The 24,804-nt window shown below is 46.3% G+C and overlaps 2 long non-coding RNA genes across 3 annotated transcripts; both read right to left on the bottom strand.

Moving 5' to 3' along the window:
- Positions 1–754: 754 nt before the first annotated feature.
- On the bottom strand, positions 755–3,799 carry LOC311598116. Of its 2 annotated transcripts, none has more exons than XR_014779482.1 (2): positions 3,733–3,799; positions 755–2,347 (listed from the first exon to the last, which is right to left on the bottom strand). It is a non-coding gene; the product is annotated as an uncharacterized lncRNA (long non-coding RNA). The 2 variants fall into 2 exon arrangements; XR_014779483.1 differs by lacking the exon at positions 3,733–3,799 and adding an exon at positions 3,582–3,633.
- A 3,739-nt stretch (positions 3,800–7,538) lies between these two features.
- On the bottom strand, positions 7,539–22,596 carry LOC311597660. Its single transcript, XR_014779310.1, has 3 exons — positions 22,473–22,596; positions 21,254–21,427; positions 7,539–7,759 (listed from the first exon to the last, which is right to left on the bottom strand). It is a non-coding gene; the product is annotated as an uncharacterized lncRNA (long non-coding RNA).
- Between the last annotated feature and the right edge of the window lie 2,208 nt (positions 22,597–24,804).

Here is a 24,804-nt window from a genome sequence, read left to right as displayed (position 1 = left end):
CTTTAAATTTTTTTCAGTTACTGTTCGTGCATGTGCATGATGTGTATAGGGGTGCAATACATAGCACAGGCCTCCGCGTTGAGGTCAGAGGTCAGCTCTGTGGGGTCAGCGCTCTCCCACCTCTATGGGCTCCCAGGATTGAACTCAGAGCACCGCTCTTGCACTGTAAGAGCCTTTACCTGCTGAGCTGTCCCACCAGCCCCATTTTGCTATGTTGCGTTTGTAATTTTGGTCTACATTAAAGAAGCCACTGGAGCTGTACTACCCAGATGTCATGAGTCATTCCTGAATGTCCCCTGGTACCTCTATACCAGCTGTATAAGACGTTTTCAGGACACCAAGTGTCACTGGCTGCAGAGATGACAGGGCCACCAAGTGTCACTGGCTGCAGAGATGACAGGCAGCCCTGATGTCTCACCAAGAGGATGGGAATTTGTTATGGCAACAAGAATCTGTATTTATTTTTGTTTGACTGCCATTTGCAGAAAAATAATCAACCGAGTTTGATGCTACACACCTTTAATCTCAGCACTTGGGAGGCAGAGGCGGGTGGATCTCTCTGAGTTCGAGGCCAGCCTGGTTTACAAAGTGAGTCCAGGATAGCCAAGGCTACACAGAGAAATCCTATCTCAAAATTACCAAACCAACCAAACAAACAAACAAATTAATAAGCAACACTAGTAATTTCCTTGTAATTGTTCCAGCATGAAGGATTTAGTAAACCATTTGAATGATCAGGTCAGTAACCACTAAACCTAGAAAATCAGAATGAGTGTTTATTGGATTAATTTCTTTGGAATATTCATATAAATAAGGTAGAAAGAGAGATACCTAGTCAAGGGGGGAAAAAAGCCCAGAATGCTTTCATTTCTCCACCAGGTCATGTGAGGAGAACCAATCCCAAGCAAGTGTTTATGAAAACGACTCCTGAATAAAGCTAACTTTTCCTCTTGATGGTCTCTAAGTTGGTACGTTTGCCTCACATTAAAACGCATGCCAATATGTGGGGGTGCGCTCTTAAATAGTGTGCCAGACACTGTTCCTCATGATGGTTCATTGAGAGGAAGGTCTGTGCAGGGGATGAAAGAGGCCCAAGCTAGAGAAGCCCTTAGCTTCTGCTGCTGAGGGGAAACTAGTGATTGGCTTAGAGCATCCTGTGTCACATTTAAATAGGATTCTAGGAAGCCACCAGACAGGGCAATTGACTCAGCTTTTCCTTAATATACGGATTTCTTAGGAAAACTTGGATATCTGGATAACTCGAGATTGTATGGGAGTGGGGTGGGATCTGCTTAGTTTTTCAAGCAACGTGAAAGGGTTTCTCTCTGCTACTATCTAACAAAAACGGGGGCAGGCTGAGTAGGGAGAGGAAGAGTAGGGAGAGGAAGGGCAGACATTTTCAGAAAAGCGGTCTTGAGCGTGCGCTGTGACCACCTGGACGAGAATGCGTGTTTGAGTGTTTGTATGGGGAGTGTGTCAGAGCGTGTTTAAATGTGTGTGATGAGTGTCTGTGTATGTGAGTTGAGTGTGAGACTCTGTGTGTGCTCGGGAGCGTGAGAGTGTTTGAACGCGAGGATAGAGAATGTCAGAGAATGTGTGGCCGTGTGAGAACGGAGTGTGTGTGGGGTTTGCTTTCCCGGGCTCTACCTGGCCTCTGGAGCTGTTGGGTTTTACGCTCCATCCTTGAGGATAGGATGGTTTTGTCCTTAACCCAACTCTTAGGAGACTCCTTCTGGAAGCTGGCTGCTTTTTCATGCCAAGGCCTAGGGGGACAGGGCACGATGGAGGAGGAGAGGGCGCCCTCTTCCTGCAGCCTCCCAAATACAGCAGAGAAGGTAGAGCTCACGGTTAGACAGAAGGCAAGAGCTTTGACCTAGCCAGGCAGCGGAGCGGAGCCTGCCCAATCTGGACTCCCAGGTCTGCCGTTTCTGCTCTTGTAAGGCGACGCAGCCTTGGTGAAGGCAAGACAGCAGCTTCTCTCACACCCTGTCTCCTTCATGACGGAGCACCACAGCTTGGCGTGTGTTGTCTTTATTCCATATGGATGGCCTTTCTCTGCCTCGGCATCAGAAGCCCAGCAAACCAAGCCCCCAAGGGGGCAACGCTCCTTGGCAGCATCTTCTCAAAGCCTCTCCAACCCACTGGGAAGTGTTTCAGAGCCCTGAGCCCATCTGTCATGTGGAGAGAGACTGTGCTTCCACAGGAATGACACAAGGCCAATCAATGCAGAGGAAACGCGGGTGGGAGAGCTCCAGGCTAAGGTTGGTACGACAGGGTCAACCAGATGTGTTCCGTGACGCGGTTTCCTCCTGTAACACTGGAAAAACCACCGAGCACATCCCAGACTCTGCGAGGGGGTTAAATCAGAGAATAAGTAAAAATAGTATCACATGTCCAAACAATGTTAGCTCCTACAGTTGTGCCTGGGCAAGCAGCTGTATTCATGTTTTTAGATGCCACTCTAGAGAGATTGGAGACCATACATTCTTTTCTTCCCGGTGGCGTGGACATCGCAGTTACAACGGAAAATTTGAGCAAAGGCTACAAGGGAAGGGTAGGACGTTTCTATAGCAGTTCCCACTCCCTCTTCCTCCTGCCCCGACCTGTCCCTCCGTCCTCCAAGGGACAGTCACCCACCACCGCCCTTGTTTTCTGCTCTAGAGACAGCATGGAGTCCCGGGCCCACACAGCAATCCTCTCCTTCCCCGCTGCAAATCCCACCATTTCCACAAACCAGTTTCCCCTTCACCAGGGTGCCTCCTTCACATCTGCGGACAATTTCTTCCAGACCCAGTTCTCCCCTCTGAAGGGGCTTGGGCCTCCAAGGCACTGCATGGATGAAGTACACACACAAACATGCAACAGACACTCATACACATAAAAAGAAACCTTAAAAAATCTGATTATCCAGAGTAATTTCCCAGATTACCACTATCTGTCTTAGTTACTTTTCTACGGCTGTGGCAAAATATCACGACCAAGGCAACTCAGGAAAGAAAGCATCTAATGTGAGTCTTTTGGTCCCTGAGGGTTAGAGTCCATGACTGTCATGGCGGGGAGCACGGCAGCTGAAGGCAAGCAAGCATGGCGCTGGAGCAGAGGCCGAGAGCTCACCTGTGAGCCACAAGCATGAGGCAGAGAAAGCATACCTCCTAATCCTTCCCAAATAGCTCCGCTAACTGAGGCCCAAATACTCAAACACACAGCCTTATGAAGGCCATTTTTATTCAAGGCCATTTTAATTCAAGATATTTATCCACAATATCTCACATTATTTTTTTTTTCTGCTAGCTACATCTATGTGTGGACATAACCCCCAAACAGTTATGGCTGTTAATACTTTTGGGGTAGTAAGACAATGGGTAATGATTCTCTAATTTTTCTTTTATCAGTTTGCATTTGTTTTGTTCAAAACAAATTAGGTGTTTCCAGTTCAAAATCATCAGCTAAAATAAAAAAACCTGCAGATGTGCTGGGGTCAAAGACTCTAGTTCATGCACAGATCATGCACGTATGCCCAGCCACACCATGGCACATGGAACGCAGGTGGATAGTCGGGGAGATCTGTCTGACAGTCTTACACCGTTGTGCCGGGAAGCAAGCTGCACAGCCTGGGAAGATCAGCTGGGCGCCTTGAACTCTTCTTCACCCTGAAGACCACGGTTGCAGCTTCACTTCTGTTACTGTGATGACACAATACCCACACCCAAAGCAACGTAGGGGCGGGCTTACCTTAGCTCACAGTCCATCACGGTGGAGGAGTCCAAGCAGGAAGTCAAGCAGCCGATCCCAGCACCTCCAAGGGCAGAGAGAAGCAAACGCACCCATGCTGGCTGTTGGCTCTCATCTAGTTTTCTCCTGTTAAGGTCTGGGCCCAGCCCAACGCCGGCCTCATCTAGTAATTTCTCAATTATCTAGAGGTGGGTGAGGGGGCTCAGTCTGGGCAAACAGGACTAGGCGAGCTGGTCTGTTATGGTTACTTTTATATACTTTTATACTGTTTTTCTTAATTTTCTCTCTTAACCCAACTATCACAGAAATAATCGACTCTTTTTACATTTGTTTATAAGGCTTTACGGGACAGTCTTGAGCAGGTTGTCTGTTCTTAACCCTCTACGTTATCCTGACTCCATCTTTGCCAAAATCCCCGAGTTACTTGCCTCTCAGTTCTTTCTTTGCTCCCGCTGAATCTTCTTCATCTCTCCTGCGGCTCTGCTTGTGGCTGAATCCCAGGGCTGAATCTTCTAACTCCTCCTTTAACTCCTCCTCCCCTGGCTGGCAGGAAGTCCAGCCCTATTCTCTCTCATGCTTGGTGATTGGCTGTAAGCTGCTTTATTGACAGATCGGGGAAACAAATGGGAAGTAGTGTGCTTGCACAAGATCGAGACAGGAGATTTCTAGAACAAGGACTGCAAACAGATATGGGGGAAGGAGTGTTCAGAAATCAGCATTGAATTATGCAATAGCTTTATGCCTACATGCATCTCAGCTTATTACTATGAAATTGCACTTTTTTTCTTCTTCCCTGGTTATACTTCTGTGTGACCTGGGTTTACACAAACACTATCAGATGCCCCCACATCTTAAGCCTCTGCACACAAAATTTCTATTTAAAGACTATGTCCCCTTCCCTCTGGCTAATCTGTCTCTGTTCTGTGGGGGGTGTCTTGATGGTGAATCTTGCCATGCCTGAAAAAAAGAAACCATTTTTCCCCCTTGAAAAAAAACAACCTGAGTTTATGAAACATTCTAAGGACTGAGTAGATAGGTGTTTCCAGCTCCTTGCATGTCACAGATACCGAATAAAAATGTTCACTGGCAAAACATGTGTTCGGTCCTTACTATCTGCCTTTTGTGCCATTGAAAGGATGTGGATTAGTACAAATGGCCTCTGCTCTCACCCAGCAGGAGCCACTCACAGGAAGTAAGAGGTGAATAATGAGTGAGGAAGAAAGGAAGAGAGGAAACTTTGAACACAGGAATTTAAAATACATTTATTTATATGCATATGTGAGTGTATGTACAGGTGTGTCTATGTATGTACACACCTGTGCTTGTTGTATCTAGAGGCCAATAGAGGACATTGATGTCTTTTTCTGTCCCTCTCCATCTATTATTTTGAAATGGGGTCTCTTTTTTTATCAAAGGCTTGCATTTCTCTACTGGAAGTTCACAAGCCCCAGTAATCCTCCTGTTTCCATCCTCCTTGAAGCTAGGGTTACAGGTATGTGGGCAGGTCACCTGGCTTGTTCTGTGGGTCCTGGGATCTGAACTCTGGTCCTCACGACTGTGCAATAAGTCACCTCTCCAGCCCCAATACAAGAGCTTTAGTGACTACATTAGCATAGGGAAGAGAAGCTTTGAGCTGAGTGTTCTGTGCTGGGAAATACTCACATAACAACATCTGACCGTGCTTCTTATGGAAAGAAGTGGACAGGCCAGTAATTTGCCTTTAAAAATAAGTTTCTATGGTACTGGATCTTTCTGTCATGTATGTCCTCTTCAGCAGTGTCTAGATTTGCTTGACAGACATTTTCACTACATTGTCTGATGGCCTCTCTCTCTCTCACACACACACAAAATACCACAGAAATTCAAAGACATCACAAACTGACTGCAAAACCAGATACAAGGTCTTGTAACCTTTTGGGAGTGTGATGGGATGGTTCTCCAAAGAGACCTGGGAGGGAGAAAGGCCCAGAAGCATGAATATATCCTGAAGACCCTTGGGGAGGTTTCAAAAGAGATTTCAAATGATTGTCCTTTAAAAGCAAAGCATGGGCTGGAGAGATGGCTCAGAGGTTAAGAGCACTGACTGCTCCTCCAGAGGTCCTGAGTTCAGTTCCCAGCAACCACATGGTGGCTCACAGCCAACTATAATGTCATCTGATGCCCTCTTCTGGGCTGCATGTGTACATGCAGGCAGAACACTATGTACATAATAAATAAATACATAAGTACATAAATAAATAGCAAAGTATGTGGCTCTGCCCTCACCAGCTGTAGCTCTGGGAAGTGTGGGCCCTACACCTCACCTAGGTAGCACAGAAGAGGTAGGTCTGATGGTGTGGGTGCCAGTGAGCATGCGCATGAGAGAGCTGTCCTGCCATGTGCCTGCTGTGTAGTGGCATGGATAAGGGATAGATGGCCTCCCCACCTTGTCCCTTGCCACCTGCAGCAGGCAGGAGAGCTGGCCCCAAGTTCATGAGAGTGAGAGCTGGCTCTGCCCCTCGCTGGCTGTGACCTTGGGTGAGTTAGCTGGGGCAGTGCTGGAGAGCTCCCCCTGGTGGCATGGGCCTGGAAGAGCTGGCAGGCTGACCAGTTTGGCTGCCACCCAGAACTAGATCCAGGGCCTTGAGTTGGCCCCACCCCTAACATTTACCTCATCTATGAGCACGTCCTGTCCTACAGGGGCTTGTCCTACAGGTCCAAAGCTGCAGGAGCTCCACGACACAGGACAACAACAGGAGGATCCGGGATAGACAGTGTAGCAGAAGCCAGAGGCCTTGAACCCCATCAATAACTCATTGCAATAAACATCTACAAGTAAAGGTGTGTGGACAGAGGGCTGTGCTGTGTGACACTGTGGCATACTACAGCTTCCACAGCAAGATTTTTGTTTGTTTGTGTTTGTATTTTATTTTCTTCTGTGGGAGAGGTTGCAAGGGTGAAGGGCAGCTACAAAGGGACAGGGAGATGAGTAAGATTGGGATTACATGATGTGAAATTCACAAAGAACCAAGAAAAAAGTTTTTAAAAAGGCAAAGCATATACTTAGGCATGTATAGTTGAGAAGTAAATGCTCTGAAATCTTCTCCTCTCATGCTGGATGTCAGGTCAAGGTGTGTGTGTGTGTGTGTGTGTGTGTGTGTGTGTGTGTGTTTGTGTAGGGGATATATTTACATGTTTGTGTGGATATGCACATGTGTGCGAAAAGGTATGCATGCATATGTGTATGCACGTGTGCACGTGGAGACCAGAGTCGACATCCTACCCTTTTCCATTTGGTTGGGATTTTAGTTTGTTTGGTTTTGGGTTTTGGTCTGTTTGGCTTTTTTTGAGACAGGGCTTCTGGCTGAGCCTGGAGCTCACTGGTTTGCCTAGGCTGGATGGCCAGTGAGTGCCAACGATCTGCTGGTTCCTTCCCCCTCAATGATGAGGATAAAGACATGCAACACTACACGGGTGGTGGGGACCTGAACCCAGGTCCACATGCTTGTACAGCTGCGGTTCTCAAACCTGTGGGTCACATCTCCTTTCGGGGTGTTGAACAACCCCTTCCCCAGGGGCCCCCTAAGACCATCAGGAAACACAGATATTTACATTGCGGTTCATAACAGCAGCAAAATTATAGTCGTGACGTAGTAATGAAAATAATTTTATGGTTGTGGGGGTGGGGGTGGGCACCACAACATGAGGAGCTGTATTAAAGGGTCACAGCATGAGGAAGGTTGAGAATCCCCGTGTTGTGTGGGAAGCACTCCTCAGCGCCTTGGCTCGAGTTTTTAAGTCTGAGTCTCTTCGATTCCGTGGGGAAACCATTCCTCCTTCTGCCAACATTCCTTTGCAGTAAGCGTTTTCCCCAGTTCACCATTGCTGCTGGATGAAGACGGATGGCTCTGTGTTTGGCATTCTAATTATATCCAAGAATAATGACCATGAAGACTGCGAGGAGGAGATGATAATTTATTGCTCGTGTCACTTGCACCTTAACTAAGAAGCATCCAGAAGTGAACTGTCACATCCTCCCAGAATCCACCTGGAAAACAGAACACGAGGTGAAAGCCAGGCGGGAGCTTCATCCCCTTGCCACAGGATCATGGTAGAAGCCCTCAGATAGTCCCAGACACTCCCCTTGGCTTCCTCTCCAGGGACCGATGCTACCCGTCGGAAAGGGGCTGGCGGCCATATACATTACAAGCCTGTGCTGGTGTGTGTTGCTTTCCAACCCAGCTTTGTGAGTTAGATGGAGTTACACCCGTTCTGTAGAAGGAGCAAACGGAAAACCCAGAGCATAGCTTGCCCAGAGTCACAGAGCAGGCACCTGATGGGACGGGAGTCGGAACTCAAGCATGACTCCGAATCCAGGTGATTGCTTTGGTGTACATCTGTCAATTACATGACATTGGGAGTGACACCCGGAGCGTCATGGTACCCAAGGCCATGTAGCTAGAGCTCCCAGGCCTTTGATGATAACAGCAGGGGGCCGATGCAGTATCATGTACATCCTTTGTTCACTCCAGAGCCCAAGAGGCTGGACCTCTGATGCTCACGTGTCTCTCACACTCCAGCAAGCAGTGGTCTCCTAGGCTAGTCAGAGTTCTCCTGTCCCTCTGAGCCAGATTAACTGGTAGGTCTGTCGCCTCCTCCTTCATCCACCTGCCTATTGTTTGGTGCGCAGAGGGAATAGATGGCTTTGGTGGAGTAGGAAGTGCAGCTGGTCATACATTTCCCACAAGTACTTTGAGCGAAGCACTTCACAGTGTTACCCATGTCTCTTCATGAGCAAACTGTATGCAAAATATCCCCATCGTGGGAGGAACTAAACACAAATGTGTGTGGCCCGCACAACACAACACAAACAAGTGGAACAGAAAGATGAGAAGAAATTTAACCCTTCTTTGACCCTCACCCCGTGTCCACTTTCGATATCTCATAAAAATATGCAAATGTATGTAACACATCTGACAACTTGTGGCAACCATTTCTCACTCGTGCACCACTTTGCAGATGAGGAAACAGGATGCTCCATGTCAGCTGATTCAGCCAACATCCACAGGGAATTCATGGCAGATTTGGATTTGAATTAAGTAAGGTGGGTGGCACTTGATCCTATGGCTCTGAACTACCTCACAATGTAAAACACGGACACGTGATGGTGACAAACAATGTCCCGGTTCTCATTGAAAATTACCAAATAGAAGTACAAGGGCAGAGTAGCTGCTCAAGTGTCCACCACGTACGGTGGTAAATTAGAGAGCTAAGAGGAGTTGTACATGATAGATCTAACTCGGAGAGGCAGAGGCAGGTGGATCCCTGTGAGTTTGAGGCCAGCCTGATTTACAGTGCAAGTCCAGGACAGTCAAGGCTACACAGAGAAACCCTGTCTTGAAAAAAACTCAAAACCCAAAACCCAAAAACCAACCAACCAATCAAACAAACAAAAAAAACCACACACACATTTACTGAGTCCCTAATGTTGTGTGATTGGCTTTGTCTAGGGAGACAGGAGCAAATGTATAGGTACCTCAGATAGGGCAGGACTCTTCCCAAGTCCAGCTTTGTGAACCTGTAAGTTTATTAGGGTCTCTACAAGAACATAGGCCACTCAAAGGCAGCTGCATTACTGGGAAAAAAAAAACCCAGCCAGCACAGGTAATAACTCACAAGACCTGCATCCCTGGAGCATCTGCACAACCTGTAGGCAGCCTGGCCAGTCAAAGGACCCCCAGCAATGGTCATTGCTTACATAACCCTGGGAAGGCATCTCTTGTGGATCTTGTAAGTGTCTGGAACACCCCCAGACTTGTTTGATTACTTCCTGGATCTTAAAGGGCCCATTTTCCAGAGGGAATGGTTCAGTTTAGAGAACATAGCTACACTGCAACCCATTATGTGTCACAGTTGGGCCACATGGACAGAGTAGTAGATATGTCGGTCAATAAGAAAGAAAATAAAGATGGACTGATGATGATACTAAGATTATGGGAGGCCATAGAGGGTAATGGAAACTCCTCTAATTAAGGGGCCTGGAAAACTTTGTGGTAGGGGATGTGGGAACCAAGGCCTGAAGGTGAGGAAGAGGCACCCAGGTGCAGATGGAGGGACCAACTAAGAGGAACAGAAAGACAGCTGCCACCAGGGGAGGGTGTGGCTCCAAGATGCCAGGAGCACACACAGGTGTCAGGAGAAGCAGACAGCAGCAGGCTGTGTTCAGAAGTCAGAATCTTAATCCAGCTGTCCTGGGAATCCAAACAAACAAACAAACAGACAAACAAACCTAAACTAAACTCAAGGCTGCTGGCTGCGCTCTTCACCCTACACTATTCAGACAAACCCACTGTATGCTGAATTTGCATGTTTAAAAAGAGCTAAAGGATTGCAGTTCAACTCCACGAATTACCTAGGCCTTCAGGGACCATGGCTGCATCCAACACACATCTCTCCAGTAGCGTCTGGACAAACATGTGGATTATCTGGCAGGCAGTAGTCAGCACCACCGGGAAGCTGCCAGGCTATGGATTAGAAGGCTCACTGTTTTCTACAGGTCCAAGAAGTATTTAACTGTAAGGCCACAGACCCCACGTCGCCTCTCTGACTCAGCAGAGGTCAGCTCCCACAAGGCCCCAAACCCAAGCAGACAGTTGGTGAATTCTGACTGACATGTCAAGTGTGACTCAGCTCTCCGCCACCATGACCATGAGATGACTGACGTGTAGGTAGGGAGATTCCTCTTGGCTCATGGCTTTAGAGCCTTTGGCCATTAGTTTTGAGCCCATGGGAAGGCAGAGCATCATGACAGGCTTTGTGTGCGCACAGTGGAGCAAAGCTGCTCACATTATGGTGACCATAAAGTAAGAAGAGGGAGAAAGGGGGCCAGGGTCCTATTATCTCCTTCAAGAGCACACTGCTGATGACTGAGCTTCTGCCATATGCACTTCCAGAAGGTTCCACAACCTCCTGATAGCACCAAAGGGTAGCTGCCAAGCCATTAGGCACATGGGTCTTTGTGGTATCTTAAGATCTAAACCCTGACAACCAGAACACAGTCACCTCCTGCAGATGCTTCTCTCTTCAGTGCCTGGGAGGAGAGGCCTTCCGAATCTGCCATTGTGGCATAAACTGGGTTTGGACTCAGACTGATGAGTACTTTAGAATCCTAGTCTGGGTTTCAGGGAGTGAACTTCTCCGAGGCTGGAGGGGAAAAAAAATTCCGTAGAATTTTGGTGGGATTAAAAAAAAAAGTGATGAGTCTTTCCTTGAACAAAACGTGTAAGGGTATATGTAAAAAAAAAAAAAACAAAACAAAACCAAAAAACCTGAGGTAACAAACCTTGACACTTAAAAGTAGGATTAACACCACCCGTGGTTCTCAATGAGCTGTGTGTCCCCTGCCTATCCGTGAGGCCCGGGAGAATGGGGAGGAGATAGGAACATACGCAACAACATCAGAACACTGCTTCAAACTACAGACATCTTGAGCATTAAGAAAAAATATGAGGTTTAAATATCAGAATCAGCTAAACGTGGGAAACAAGAAAATGAATATGAAATTTACAGTTTTGTTTTATGCATACAAGGGGAATAATTAGCTAATCTCAAAACATGTAAATTAGGACTTAGAAGCATTTTCAAAACACTTCATCTAACTCCAGTTACATATGCAGAATTTGCTACATTATAATAATTAGGGTTTTTTTTTTACAAAAGATTTATTTATTTTGAATAGAAGTATTAAATATTATACTAATTACTGGTTATTTTGCTTTGTACCCAGGGAAAAAGAAATGAATATTCATTAGCTCCTTAAGCTACTGGTCCTCAACTGACTAGACAGTTCCGACATTACCACAAAGCTGAGGGTGGATGGGAAATACTCTCTGTAAAAGGAGGCTGGGATACAAATCACAGCCCAATCTATCTTGCTAATGTGCACCCGCTGTAACCCCCAATGAATTCTGTTGGCTTTGCACTGCTTGGAGCTCCCAGCTGGGCGGCCAATAAAGAAGAATCATTGTGAAATTGATAACAAGACAGCACTTCCCCACAGTCTAGATAACCCAGTGATCACGAACAAGTCTTACAATGTTAAACATGATTTCATGGGCTAAAACTAACGCGCCCATCTTATTCATTGAGAAGGATTTTCCACGTGCATTCAATTATCGTAGTCCTGCTTATAAAGTTGACGTCTACTCTAAATGGCCCAAGCCAGAGATGTAAATTTATGGATATTTTACCACCCACCAATGGATGACCTCCCCCCTCTGTGCCCCTCCCCCACTCCAGTAGAAGGGGAAACTAATTAGGTAACACATTTCACAAGACACCAGTCCTGTTGGCTTACAACCCTTGTTCTGTTTAGGAGACCACTGTTGGAAATCGTGAACTGCTTGATTTTTTTTTTTTTTATTTTGTGGTCTGTTAAGTTTTGTGAACCAATTTAGTGCTTGAGTGAGTCACACTCAGGGGAGGGGAGAGGCCACTGGCTTGGTACCTTGTTGGGGTTCCCAAGTCAGCTACCTTTACAGAACCTGGGAGTTTCTTTAAAAACTGGAAGAAAGTCAGCCCACGGCGGTGACACACCCCTTTAATTCCAGCTTTCTGGAGGCAGGCAGATCTCTGAGTTCGAGGCCAGCCTGGTCTACTGATTGAGTTCCAAGACAGCCAGGGCTACACAAAGAAACCCTGTCGTGAAAACCAAAATCGGAGTGTCTACAGCAGGTGTAGTGGGTCAGGTTTGCAAAGCAATTCGTCCCCTGCCGTCTGAGGAGAGTCCTGCGGCACACTGCGCCTGGTGCTCACACTTGGTCTGTGTTTAGTGCACTGTGAAGGTAAATATGTAGAGCTGCGGCTGTCGGTCTGTGCAGAGAGTCCTCCCCCAGCCTGGGCAAAACCCCAGCTTTGAACTCCAGCACCACAAAGGCAGAGTGTCGGGGTACACACCTGTAACCCCAGAACCCAGGAGGCAGAGGCAGGATGATCATAAATTCAAGACGATCCTAAGCTACACGGGGGAGTTTGAGGCTAGCCCAGGGCTTGTAAAAACGCAGGCCAAACGTTTACTAAAAGTTATCATGACAAAACTTAAGATACACTCCTAACTCAGCCCAAAGTACAGGACACAAGCAATTGCAGCGCTGGGAGCCACACAAAGGCCGTTTCCAGGAAGAGCCCATGGGCCAAAGCCATGAGGGTTCCTAGAGATTCCCTGAGCAACCTTAGATACACGGGGGACCCAGCAACTGCAGCTGTTCTCAAGCGGCTTCCCACCTGGTGGAGAGAGAGGGTTAAAAGGAAAATTATCCAATTCATTTGGCTGCCTAATTTATTTAGGTCTTTCTAGCAAAGGGCCCTTTGCATAAGAGACATCGCACGAGACAGACCAACACCACGGGGATGGGATGGCTCCATTGATTCCACTGGGTCACTGTGTCACATTTTATCTTCATTTTCTGCTCTGATAGATGTCGGCGGTGTCCCTTGATTGGTTGTGAGAGCCACAGATTTTTCCAAAGCCAAATTGAAGTGTCTTTAAAGATGCTGTAGAAATTAATGAGCCATGTAGCTTGTCCTGTGAACTTTTTAAACCTGGCTTCCCTTCAGGTCAATCTTTATCAACTCGTCTACTTCCCAACTTGTCTATTTTCACATTTAAATTTGCTTTTAATTACAAAGTAATAGATACATTTACATGCAAACTCAACCAATATAAGCTAATATTGAGTAAAAAAGTAAAAAAAATCTTTTTCCTCACTTATTAATCATTGCTATGTGGGATATGATTTTCCAAAGTGTATTTTATGAATTATACTACATAGAAGTATATCGAGTGGGGCTGCCCACTAGGCGCCAAGGTGGCTAGATGGAGTCAAAACCTTTGTCACCTTTTGAATTTTATGAACCTGCCGGAGGCTCGGTACCCAAGTTTAGACCCAGTGGCATCTCTCTGCTATCTGAGTCCAGGGTTAGAACCCCGGGTCCAAAATAACCTGTGAGACCACAGCAGTGTAGATCCTCAGCTGTGCAGTGACAGCTGGGTCACCGGAAACCAGAACTCTGCACACATAATGGCGTTAGAAATAGCTAGAACCCAAACTCCAGTTTCTCGGGTGACACAAAGCACCCTGGGGCCCTGCGTTGATCCCTGAGGCCACCAGGCTAGAGTTCTGTTGGCAGGTGCACTCTGATCCTGCAGCTGGAGGCCCAGCCAATCAGATAAAAAGGTTGTGGTGGTCTGAGTAATAATGCCCCCCAAAGGTTTATTATATTTGAATACTTGGTCACCAGCTAGTGGAAATGATTATGAGGCATGGCCTTGTCGGAGGGGATGTGCCACTAGGTACAGCCTTTGCAGTTTCAAGAGACTCATGTGGTTGCCAGTGTTCAGCAACCTACTGCCTCATGGTTATAGATCAAGATGTGAGCTTTTAGCTGTCCCTTTACTGACATGGACTATACCCCTTTGAAACTGTGAGCCACATTAAATGCCTTTTTAAATAAGTTGCCTAGGTCATGGTATTTTATCACAATAATAGAAAGGTAACTAAGGCAGAATTTGGCACCAGGGGAATGGTGTAGTGCGTGACAGGTGTGGCCATGCTGTTCTGGGATATGTGGAAGACTTTGAGCTAGGAGAGTGGTTGAGTGATGGAAGCAGAGCTTAATGGGCTAGCAGGAGTGAGGAAATCGAGGGTGCTGAGCGAGTTCACCCAGAAGCAGAAAGACTCACATGGTATATACTCACTTATATCTGCACACTAGCCCAAGGGGCATGTCCCATGAAAGTCTTCACTTACCAGGAAAGTGGGACAGAGGGGAGGACATCCTATTGGGACTTCAGGTGAGAGAAGCATGGGAGAATGGGGAAATAGAAGGATCCAGAGGGTCCTAGACACCTACAAGAAGAACATTATGATGGGTGGATCTGGGCCCAGAGGTCCTGCTCAAACTATGGCACCAGCCAAGGACAATACATGCAGTAAACATTGAACCCCTACCCAGATCTAGCCAATGGACAGGACATTCTCCACAGTTGAACAGAGAGTGGGGACTGACTTTCACATGAACTCTGATGCCTCATATTTGACCATGTCTCCTGGATGAGGAGGCCTGGTGGCACTCAGAGGAAAGATAGCAGGATACCAAGAAGAGACTTGATACCCTATGAGCATATACAGGGGGAGGAGGCCCCCCTCAGTCACAGTCATAGGGGAGGGGAATAGGGGGAAAATGGGAGGGAGGGAGGATACAAGGGATGGGATAACCATTGAGATGTAATATGAATAAATTAACAAAATATTTTTTTAAAAAGTGCTGAGAGCTATGTGGCTTGTAGCGGCCCAGCTCAAGAGGTTTCAGAGAGTAACAACATTCATTAGCAACTGGGCCAGGTACCATTCTTGTGATATTTTGCTAAACAATATGGCTGGTTTTTTTGCCCTTGTCCCAAGAATCTCCCTGAGGCTACATTGAGGAGTTTGGGGCTAATTTCATTGATAGAGATTTTGAGACAACCTAAAACTAACTTCTGCTGAGTGGCTACTAGTAATCAGCCTTGTGCAGATCTACAGTGGGAAAAGAGCAAACAAGGCACAGAAATATTTTGAGAAGAAAAAGAGCAATCGGGAATAAAGAATGCAGATGGAGAATTAACAGTGTTTTAAGACAAACGCAAATTAAGGAAGTCCACGACAACCAGGCTACCTTTAGGGGTGTACTAGTTGGAGTCTCTATGGCTCTGATGAAGCATCATTGTTGGGAGACCCTGCACAGTGGGGTTCCCTTTCGAACCCCAGAGCAGGCACAAACCACACCCAAGCACCTTTATTTCCACAAAGTGCTCCTTTATTAAGCAGGGGAGACAAGTTAAAGTGGCTGCTTTCTGACCCAGGCAGCAAAACATCAGCAAATGGCCTTGCAGGAATAACTTTTAAGAGAAAAAGGGACGTCTGTGTTGGCTTGGGCTAGGATGTAGAGGTATAAATTTAGTTAGACATGTTAATCAGGTGAACCGAAGGGGCCTTTTGATTTCGGGACTTCAATACTTTGATAGCTGGACCTTGAGAGTCGGCCTCGGGAGGGGGAGGCAGGGCCAAAAAGGGGACTAGACTTTGGTGGCTAGCATTAGGGCTACCCTGGACTTTATAGACCAGGCTGACCTTGAACTCACAGAGATCCACCTGCCTCTGCCTCCCTGAGTGCTGGGATTACAGGCGTGCGCCACCGTTGCCTGGCATGAAAATTGGTTTTCTTAAATATGAACACACAAAAGCACACACTTTATCAAAAGTACAGACAAACAAACTAGGTTGGAAGGAATTACATCAAAATAGTACTTTAAATTTAGTTTTAGATACCAAATGTATGATACTGTCAACATCCCACAGTTCCCTTTGTTAGGGCTTACTTGCTCTGCTGCCTGATCTACACAGCATTTTAAAAGCTACACAATGTTCCCTTGAGCAGATTTACTATGGTTAACTGACGAGTGCTTCAACGATACACTATCAATTTATATAGGTTCGTGAGAATTCTATAGTTACATGAGTTTTCAAGATGGCCTAACAAGACTAACAAGAATATCTAAGACATCAGCACATATCACCAATAACTTAGAGAAAAGACCTCAAAGATCCCAACTTTTAAGTGTGTAGGAAAAATATTAAAATATCAATATATCTCACTGGTATAAAGAAAGACAAGACAGACCTATAACTTATTTCTAGGCAAGAAAACTAAATATTGTGAACAAATTGTGATGGTTTGATATCTGAGATATTCCCCCCCCCCCCCCCAAGGAGAAGCAACACACACGTCATCACTGCTGCAGAGGTGATCGGTCCTGGAAGGACGGAGCCGGTCAATGAAGTGGCCTAAAGGCTCATACAACAGACAACTTTACTCAGAGCATCAGACAATTTATACTCTGAAGGCTAAGAAAGGTCACCTGAGTAAAGTTCTCATGAATTCAAGCTGTATACAGTCACAAGGACAAGCCGCATGGGGCAAAAACATCTCTTGCCATAGAGCATAAAAAAGGGTAGTTTAAACATTTGACCGCATAACGGCAGCAAGAAATAATGAGTTATCTGATGTACACTCATTCTTATCTGACACACCCCACGGAGCATGAGAAGACATTCCAACAACAATTCTGTGTTTTGAAGAAACTGAGGCTATAAGGCCCTTGTGTTGTTTTCCTGGCATGTTCTCGAAGAGCTCAGAAATGAGCTCCATTCTTGGATGGTGTCAGCCACTCCCCACCCCACCCCCCAGTCCACATGTACTCACTCCACCTAGGGAACTCATGACAGATCCAAGAAATGATTGCACCCAAGTCCAACTTAATGAACGGATGAGTTTTTATTGGGGCAACTAACAGCAGTATGCTAAGGTATTTCTTACAGAGAAGACTCAAAAGAGAAGCTGCATCATACACAGACACACACACACAGACACACACACACACAGACACACACACACATACACACACACACCACACGCACACACCACACACACACAGACACACACACAGACACACACACACACACACACACCACACACACACACACACACCACACACACACACACACCACACACACACACCACACACACACACACCACACACACACACACCACACACACACACACCACACACACACACATACACCACACACACATACACCACACACACACACACACCACACACATACACACCACACACACACACACCACACACACACACACACACCACACACACACAGACACACACCACACACATACACACCACACACACACACACCACACACACACAGACACACACACAGACACACACCACACACAGACACACACACACACACACACACACACACACACACACACACTGAAATGGGTGAGGGAGGACTTGGCAAAGCTGCAACCCCTACAACTCTCTGCAGAGTTTGCAGAGAGCACCTCAGGTCTGAGTTTTCCTCCCTCAGTTTAACTGACAAGCATCTCCGCCTACCCTACATCCCCAGACCTTGGTTGTGTCTTCTACAAAACTAGGGAAGAGCCTTCGAGAAATCTTCTACATATCTACTTTCCCAGACACGTGTCAACATGTGCTGGCCTCCTGAGTCTCACGGACCGCCCCCTCCTCCCTGGAGAGGATGGCTCCATTTGGAGAAAATGGCCCTACAACATGGTAGATCGTCACTTCAGCTTGACTAGGATTAGAATCTCATAGGAATTGCAGACAGACCGCTGGGTGTGCCAGTGAGGTAAACGTGTAAACAGAAGGAGCTACTGTAGGTGGCCTCATCTCATGGGCATGCCAACCTGCTGTCACCCTGCGGGTCTGGCTTAGGCATCTTGTCGTGATTCTGTGGGTGCAGCCTCCCTCTTGTATATAGAAAACACAATCACACAGCAGATGTCCTGGTCCTCTGATTCCTACACTCTTTCTGCCTCCTCTTCCACCATGTACCCTAAGCCTTGGGGACAGGGTTACATTTTGGACTCGTTAACGGGGGCTGGGCACATGTTTCTCCTTTTAATTAGACTATTTCATTTTTCTATAATACAATTATTGGTATTTTTTGCTTTAACTGTTATTGTCTTTTTATTTTATTTTATTTTTAACAATATAACCACCTACTTAAGTTGCTTTTTCCGTCCCTTCTTGTCACTTACTGGATGGATTTTACTATGATTATTTCAACCCATCTTCTCTTATCCTGGCAGTTACAGAGTCTCTGACTATTCTTTTATTTGTTTTTCTAAGTGTATACAGTGAATTCCAGATTTATCAAGTGTCAAAACAACATAGGTCCCCCCCCGTCCCCCCCCCCCCGTCCCCAGTCCCCCCCCATCCCCCGTCCCCCCGTCCCCCCGTTCCCCCCCCCCCCCCCCCCCCCCCCCGGCAACACAACCCTTCAACAGACAAGAGCTTGGAAAACCTCACCTGTCAGGCTTTTTACCACTGAGCTATCTCCACGCCTTCATTCCTTGTGCGTCTGGTGTTTGAAAGATAACTTTCAATGTTTCTTTATCATCTTATTTTTTTTTACCTGAAAATGCTTTAGTTTTAGTCTCATCTTCCTTTTAAAGGATACTTTCACTGGCTGTGGAAAGTCTAAACCAGCAGCCATTTGGGGGAGTTTCTCAAAAACTGTGCTTGGTTTCTTCTGTCTTAGCTTTCTCTTCAGGACAGGGTGAATGGCCTTTAACACTCAGGAATCCCCAAACCACAAGCATTAAAAATTGACAGTGCTTGTAATGAATGGATTAGCCAAATTATATCATTTGTTATATAATAATTTGTAATGGGTATCTGAGTTATCACATGCTGTGGAAATTCTCAGTTGAATATAGATTAATATTAATAAAGTATTAAGATTCATCTTTGTAATTTCTTTTAAATAATACATCGTAAACATACACTCTACATATTTTGCAAAAAAACATTTACCCCTATCTGATCAAATATTTTCCTGGCCTCTAATTAAATCTGAAGATGCTGTTTCATACTAAAATTAATATGTCACTTCCCTCCTCCTCTCTGAAATTGGGAGATCACTTGGCTGTCTGAGGCTGGACACAGTAGGTCAAGGTGACCATGACAACTTTAAGGAAATGAGTTCAGATAGTTCAGAATGACCACCTTTCCATGCTTTTCTTTGTAGATGCAATTAGCATTCTTACCAGAAGAACCTGGAAATGCTAAATTCTTAAACTGCTAATGACTTCCCCAGGCTTCTGATCCTTTGCCATGAAAAAGTTGGGAGGCAGAGGGAGGTGGATCGCTGTGAGTTCGAGGCCAGCCTGGTCTACAAAGGGAGTCTAGGATAGCGAAGGTGACAAAGAGAAATGCTGTCTTGAAACAAACAAACAAACAAACAAAAATATCCTGGTGTGTGCTCATGATTTCTTAATCCTAACTCCCCCCCCCCACACACACACACTCTAAACAGCTTCTAGAGTGGGGGGCCAGATACTGGGGTTCACTTTTGTTATTGTAACAGACATCCTGACCAAAAACAAAATTGGAAGAGACAGGGTTTATTTGGCTCACAATTACAGCTTGCAGTCTGTCACTGAGGGAAAGTGGGTACTGTGTATTGTTTTTTTAAAAAAAGATTTATATTATATGATTATTTACATTGGATGGCCCAGTAGGCCTGTCTGTGGGGGTGTTGAGGATTGGTCTGGTGCTGTGTATTCTTTTTTTTTTTTTAATGATTTATTTATATAATGTTCTGCCTGCATATACACCTGCAGGCCAGAAGAGGGTACCAGATCTCATTATAGATGGTTGTGAGCCACCATGTAGTTGCTGGGAATTGAACTCAGGACCTCTGGAAGACCAGATGATGCCCTTAACCTCTGAGCCATCTCTCCAGCCTCTGGTGCTGTGTATTCTGATGCTAATTACTGGCCCTCAAGATCTGGTTGCTGCTCAGATGAGCACCTCCTCACATACACCTGTCCTTGTTGTGCAAACTTCTCTCTACTCATTTAGAGTTGATTGGCTAAATAAAGATGCTGAAGCCCGGGACTGAATAGAAGAGAGGGAGGTGGAGTTTTAGGTGCCAGGGCTTCGGTTTGAGCAGATAGAGGAGCAGCAGGAAGATGTAAGAGGAGGAGAGGAAGTGGGAGATAGAGGAGTCTCCACGAGGCAAGATGGCTGTAAGGACAGACGGATAAGCAAAAGCTGCCCTGGGAGTTGTCAGACTGGCACGTGATTGGCTTTTATGTGGGTTTTAAAGGTCCTAGGATTAGAGTAGCTCAGAATGTGCCCAGCATAGTGCTTACAGCTTATAATAATAAATCATAGTCTTTCCGTGTCAGTCATTGGCGAACTTGCTGGTTAGAGAAAACTGCTGCTATAATATTTTTTATTGTATTAATTAATATAGAAAGAAAACCTTCTCTTTCTATAGTGGGGAGCTGCCTGAGTTAAGTTATCTGACATGGAAAGACCTAAGCCCACTGTAAGTGGCACCGTTCCCTAGACATGGAGTCTTTGAGCGCATCAAGCAAGCGAGCGAATCGCATGTTCATTTCCCTGTGCTCTCAACTGTGGATTTGATGGCCATTCGGAGTCCCCTACAAGAATGAGCTGTAGCATAGAACTGAAAAACGAAGCACATCCCGTCCTTCTCTAAGGTCGGGGTATTTCATCACAGCAACACCTGCCCAGAGGATGGCCGTGAGGGTGCGATGAACTGTTCCAACGATTCTCAGCAGACGCTTTCAGGTTCTACTACCCAGGAAACCGCTCCTCAAGAGGGAAGACCCAGCCCGAGACTGCCTGAAGCCAACCCCCGCCCCCTTTTCACCATCCCAAGTCTCCATGATCTCATCTGTAAAATGGCTCATTACACCCAAACAGTTTAAACCATTGAGCTGGTGTGGAGAAAACGTGTAAGCGTGAATAAGGCGGTTAGTCACATTCGTGGGCTCTGTGGCACGAGTCTCCCTCGTTAATTGTGATGTGGACCCAACGAACCATTTCTTTTAGCTTCCTTCCACCAGGGGACCCTCCTACCTGCTCTGTAAAGAACACTCAGTCCATATTGAAGGCATCTGCCAGTGACCCACTGGTTATTGCTTTCGTGTCTTGGGTAGGATTGCTTTTAATATCTGATGTGCCTTCGCCTTCAGAAGGACACCATTCTCACTAAATACTTGCTTTCTCTTCCATTTCCACAGTGGTTCCTGTCTGAGTTAAAACAACAACAACAACAACACATCAGTTATCTGCCTCGTGGCTGCCTGATAGGCTGCACGGAAGAGACACAACAGTAGCCGTATCCATGGTGGGAACAGAGGCTGTGCCGAGGCCACACAGAACCTCCCTTCACTGGTTTCTCAGGATAACCCACCAAACAAGAGCTCCGTATGTCACGCTTACGAATAAGGGGAGCAAGTCTGAGAGGCCGAGGGGCACGACTGAAGTTTCCCAGCGAGGAAGATGCCCTAACTCTAGAACCCTTTGTGTGGAAGCACGCCCTTTGCACCATGGGACTCTTTTAGCTCTCTGAAAGCCAACTATACAAAGGTGGAAATCAAGGTGAATAAAATATAACGCGCCATGTGCTCCTCAATGGGGCAACTCTCAGAAAAGCATGGTTTGACCATGAAGTGTTCTGCAAAAGAGCTCATGGATTGGCTGCTTGGCACCCAACTGCTGGTGCAATTTGGAGAACTTCTACAAGCCTTAGGAGGCAGGGAGGGCCCTGTGGAGGAAGTTTGTCATGAGGGTGTGACCACTGGGCCTCCATCTTTTCCTAGGTCCCTTTCTGTCCCCTCTCTGTTTCTGTCTTCCATGAGGTAGGGAACCTGGCTCTGTCAGCACTCCCACCATGATGGAAGAGGGCCTCTGCAGCAGGGAGAAACATGAAAGCCTTCCTCTCTTAAACTCTCCTACTCAAGTATTTTGTCAGAGTGATTTTTTTTTAAGTAGCATAATCTCAGGAACTGAGAGAACAATTTCCAAAGTGGGTATATATGGGGGAAAAATCGAACAGAGCTGGATACATTTATATGGAGCAAGGCATTTTAACAACCCTCCTGGACTTGCTGCACCCTCGGAAGGTTGTGGAAGATTTGCAGACAATGTGTCAACTAAAAGGAGCAAGACTCGAAGGTCCGTCTTCTCTACGTGGGCATTTTATTTTGTCTTGTCACAGTGTCTTGAGGTATGTGTGTATGTGCATGGGGTGGTGATGACATTAGCTACTGTCCCCATTGTCACCACAAAGTACCTGGTAAAGGCAGTTTAAGAAGAGAAGGGTTTGTTTCAGTTCACATTTCAAGGGTAGAGTCCCTCATGTCAGGTGGCCATGCCAACAGGAGCCTGAAGCAGCTGGTCACAGTGGGAATGTGGTGAGGGTGCAGTGTGAACACGGTGAGGGTGCAGTGGGAACGCGGTGAGGGCGCAGTGGGAATGCGGTGAGGGCACAGTGTGAACGCGGTGAGGGCCCAGTGTGAACATGATGAGGGCACTGTGGGAATGCGGTGAGGGCACAGTGTGAACGCGGTGAGGGTGCAGTGGGAACGCGGTGAGGGCACAGTGGGAGTGCGGTGAGGGCACAGTGTGAACGCGGTGAGGGCACAGTGGGAATGTGGCGAGGGTGCAGTGTGAACATGATGAGGGCACAGTGGGAATGCAGTGAGGGCACAGTGTGAACGCGGTGAGGGTGCAGTGGGAACGCAGTGAGGGCGCAGTGGGAACGCCGTGAGGCCGCAGTGTGAACATGATGAGGGTGCAGTGGGAATGTGGTGAGGGTGCAGTGTGAACATGGTGAGGGCACAGTGGGAACGCGGTGAGGTCACAGTGGGAACTCGGTGAGGGCGCAGTGTGAACATGATGAGGGCGCAGTGGGAACACGGTGAGGGCTCAGTGGGAACACAGTGAGGGCACAGTGGTGATGTGGTGAGGGCGCAGAGAAGGGTGGGTGCCAGTGCCCAGATGGTGTTTTCCCTAGTATGCAGCCTAGAGTCCCAGGCCACAGATCGGTGTCCATAGCATTTAAGGTGAGTCTTCCTACCTCAGGTTACCTAATCTAGAAAATCCCTCACAGAGATTCGTCTCCATGCTGATTCTAGGTCTTATCAAATGACAAAACATATAAACCTTCAGTGGGAGGGGCAAAGTCTGTCACTTTCTAAGCGCATGGACTAGAGAATTGCTCTTCAGATATATCTGAATAAATTAGCTTGCTAACTCAACTGTAAGTGCACTGTAATTCTGTGGATCCCGTCCGTCCTCTCCGGCCTGAGGTCTGTAAGGGGTTCAGAGGCATTTGCCTCAACTTTGGAAGGAGATCCCGTATCATTCCTCGGCTGTTGCCCACGGATGATGTGAATTTATAGAGTGTTGGTCTGAACAAAAACAGCACTACAACATAAAATGCATCATTAATGCTTTAAAACCCAGTATGATTTATATTTATATAAATAGCATAAAGGAAGCCAATTAAACCAAAGTCACTGGAGTGTAAATAACATAAAAACTTATTGTTCTGTGAGCTGCTGAGAATAAACTAATAATGAATGTATTTATCATATGTCTAAGAGCCAAGCAGGTAGGAGTGGGTTAAGCAGATTGCAGGGAAAATATGATCTGTGTGAAACCTTCTAAGGTCGACCCAACATTTTCATCTAATCTGGATCCATTTAAAATGTGACATTTTCTCTGAATGTTACCTTTTGTCCATTTGAGTAATTAATAATTTAAGTGTAGCAAGGATGCCTAGATTCAAACACTTTGTAATCTAACTGGGAGGATATTTAAAATTCATTACAGTACATTAAACTTGCAGGGAACAGTTAGCTCCGTTACAAAATAAATAAATAGCCAATTTGCTTTGATCAGCAGAAATTCTGATAAAATCAGCAAAACACCAATTAAAATGTGAAAAATGTCACCTACTGTAGTTATTCTAATGGAACATGGACTTAAAGGAAGAAACTGATTCAATGTTTATTTTCATAGCAGCTGTGGCTTTCGAGTGTAAATCATTTCCCTTTGCCAGGGTGTCTGGCTTTTCCACAGTCACGCCTGAGCCTGTGAACAAATGGTAGAATTACAAAGGCAGCTTCCAGGCTGCATGTGGATTCTCTTCCTTGAGGCTAATCACTGGTGTGTGTGTGTGTGTGTGTGTGTGTGTGTGTGTGTGTGTGTGTGTGTGTGTGTGTGTGTAGACAAAGTCTCACTAGGTAGCCCTGGCTATCTTGGAACTGGCTGTGTAGACCAGGCTGGCCTCAGAGACATAGAGACCCTCTGCCTCTGCTTCCCAAGGCCACACCTGACATTTTGGATGTATTTTGACACAGGGTTTCATGCAGACTTGTCTAAAACTCAATATGTAGATGAGGATGACTTTGAACTCCTGATCCGCCTGCCTCAACCTCCCAAGTTCTGGGATTACAGGTGAGACTTATCTGGTGCTGGGCTTCAAACCCAGGGTCTTTGTGCATGCCAGGCAAGCGCTCTACCAACTTAGCCACATCTGCAGCAGACATCATCCTTTTCTTATCTCAGCAGCCTTCTCCTTTTGAGAAGGGCTGTTCGCGGACTAAATGGGCAAGGAG

Source organism: Acomys minous (assembly GCF_964271855.1).
Source record: "Acomys minous genome assembly, chromosome: 5".
In the NCBI taxonomy this organism is placed as follows: domain Eukaryota; kingdom Metazoa; phylum Chordata; class Mammalia; order Rodentia; family Muridae; genus Acomys; species Acomys minous.
Note: the sequence above shows the minus strand (reverse complement) of the source record. Positions and strands in the feature narration are given on the sequence as shown.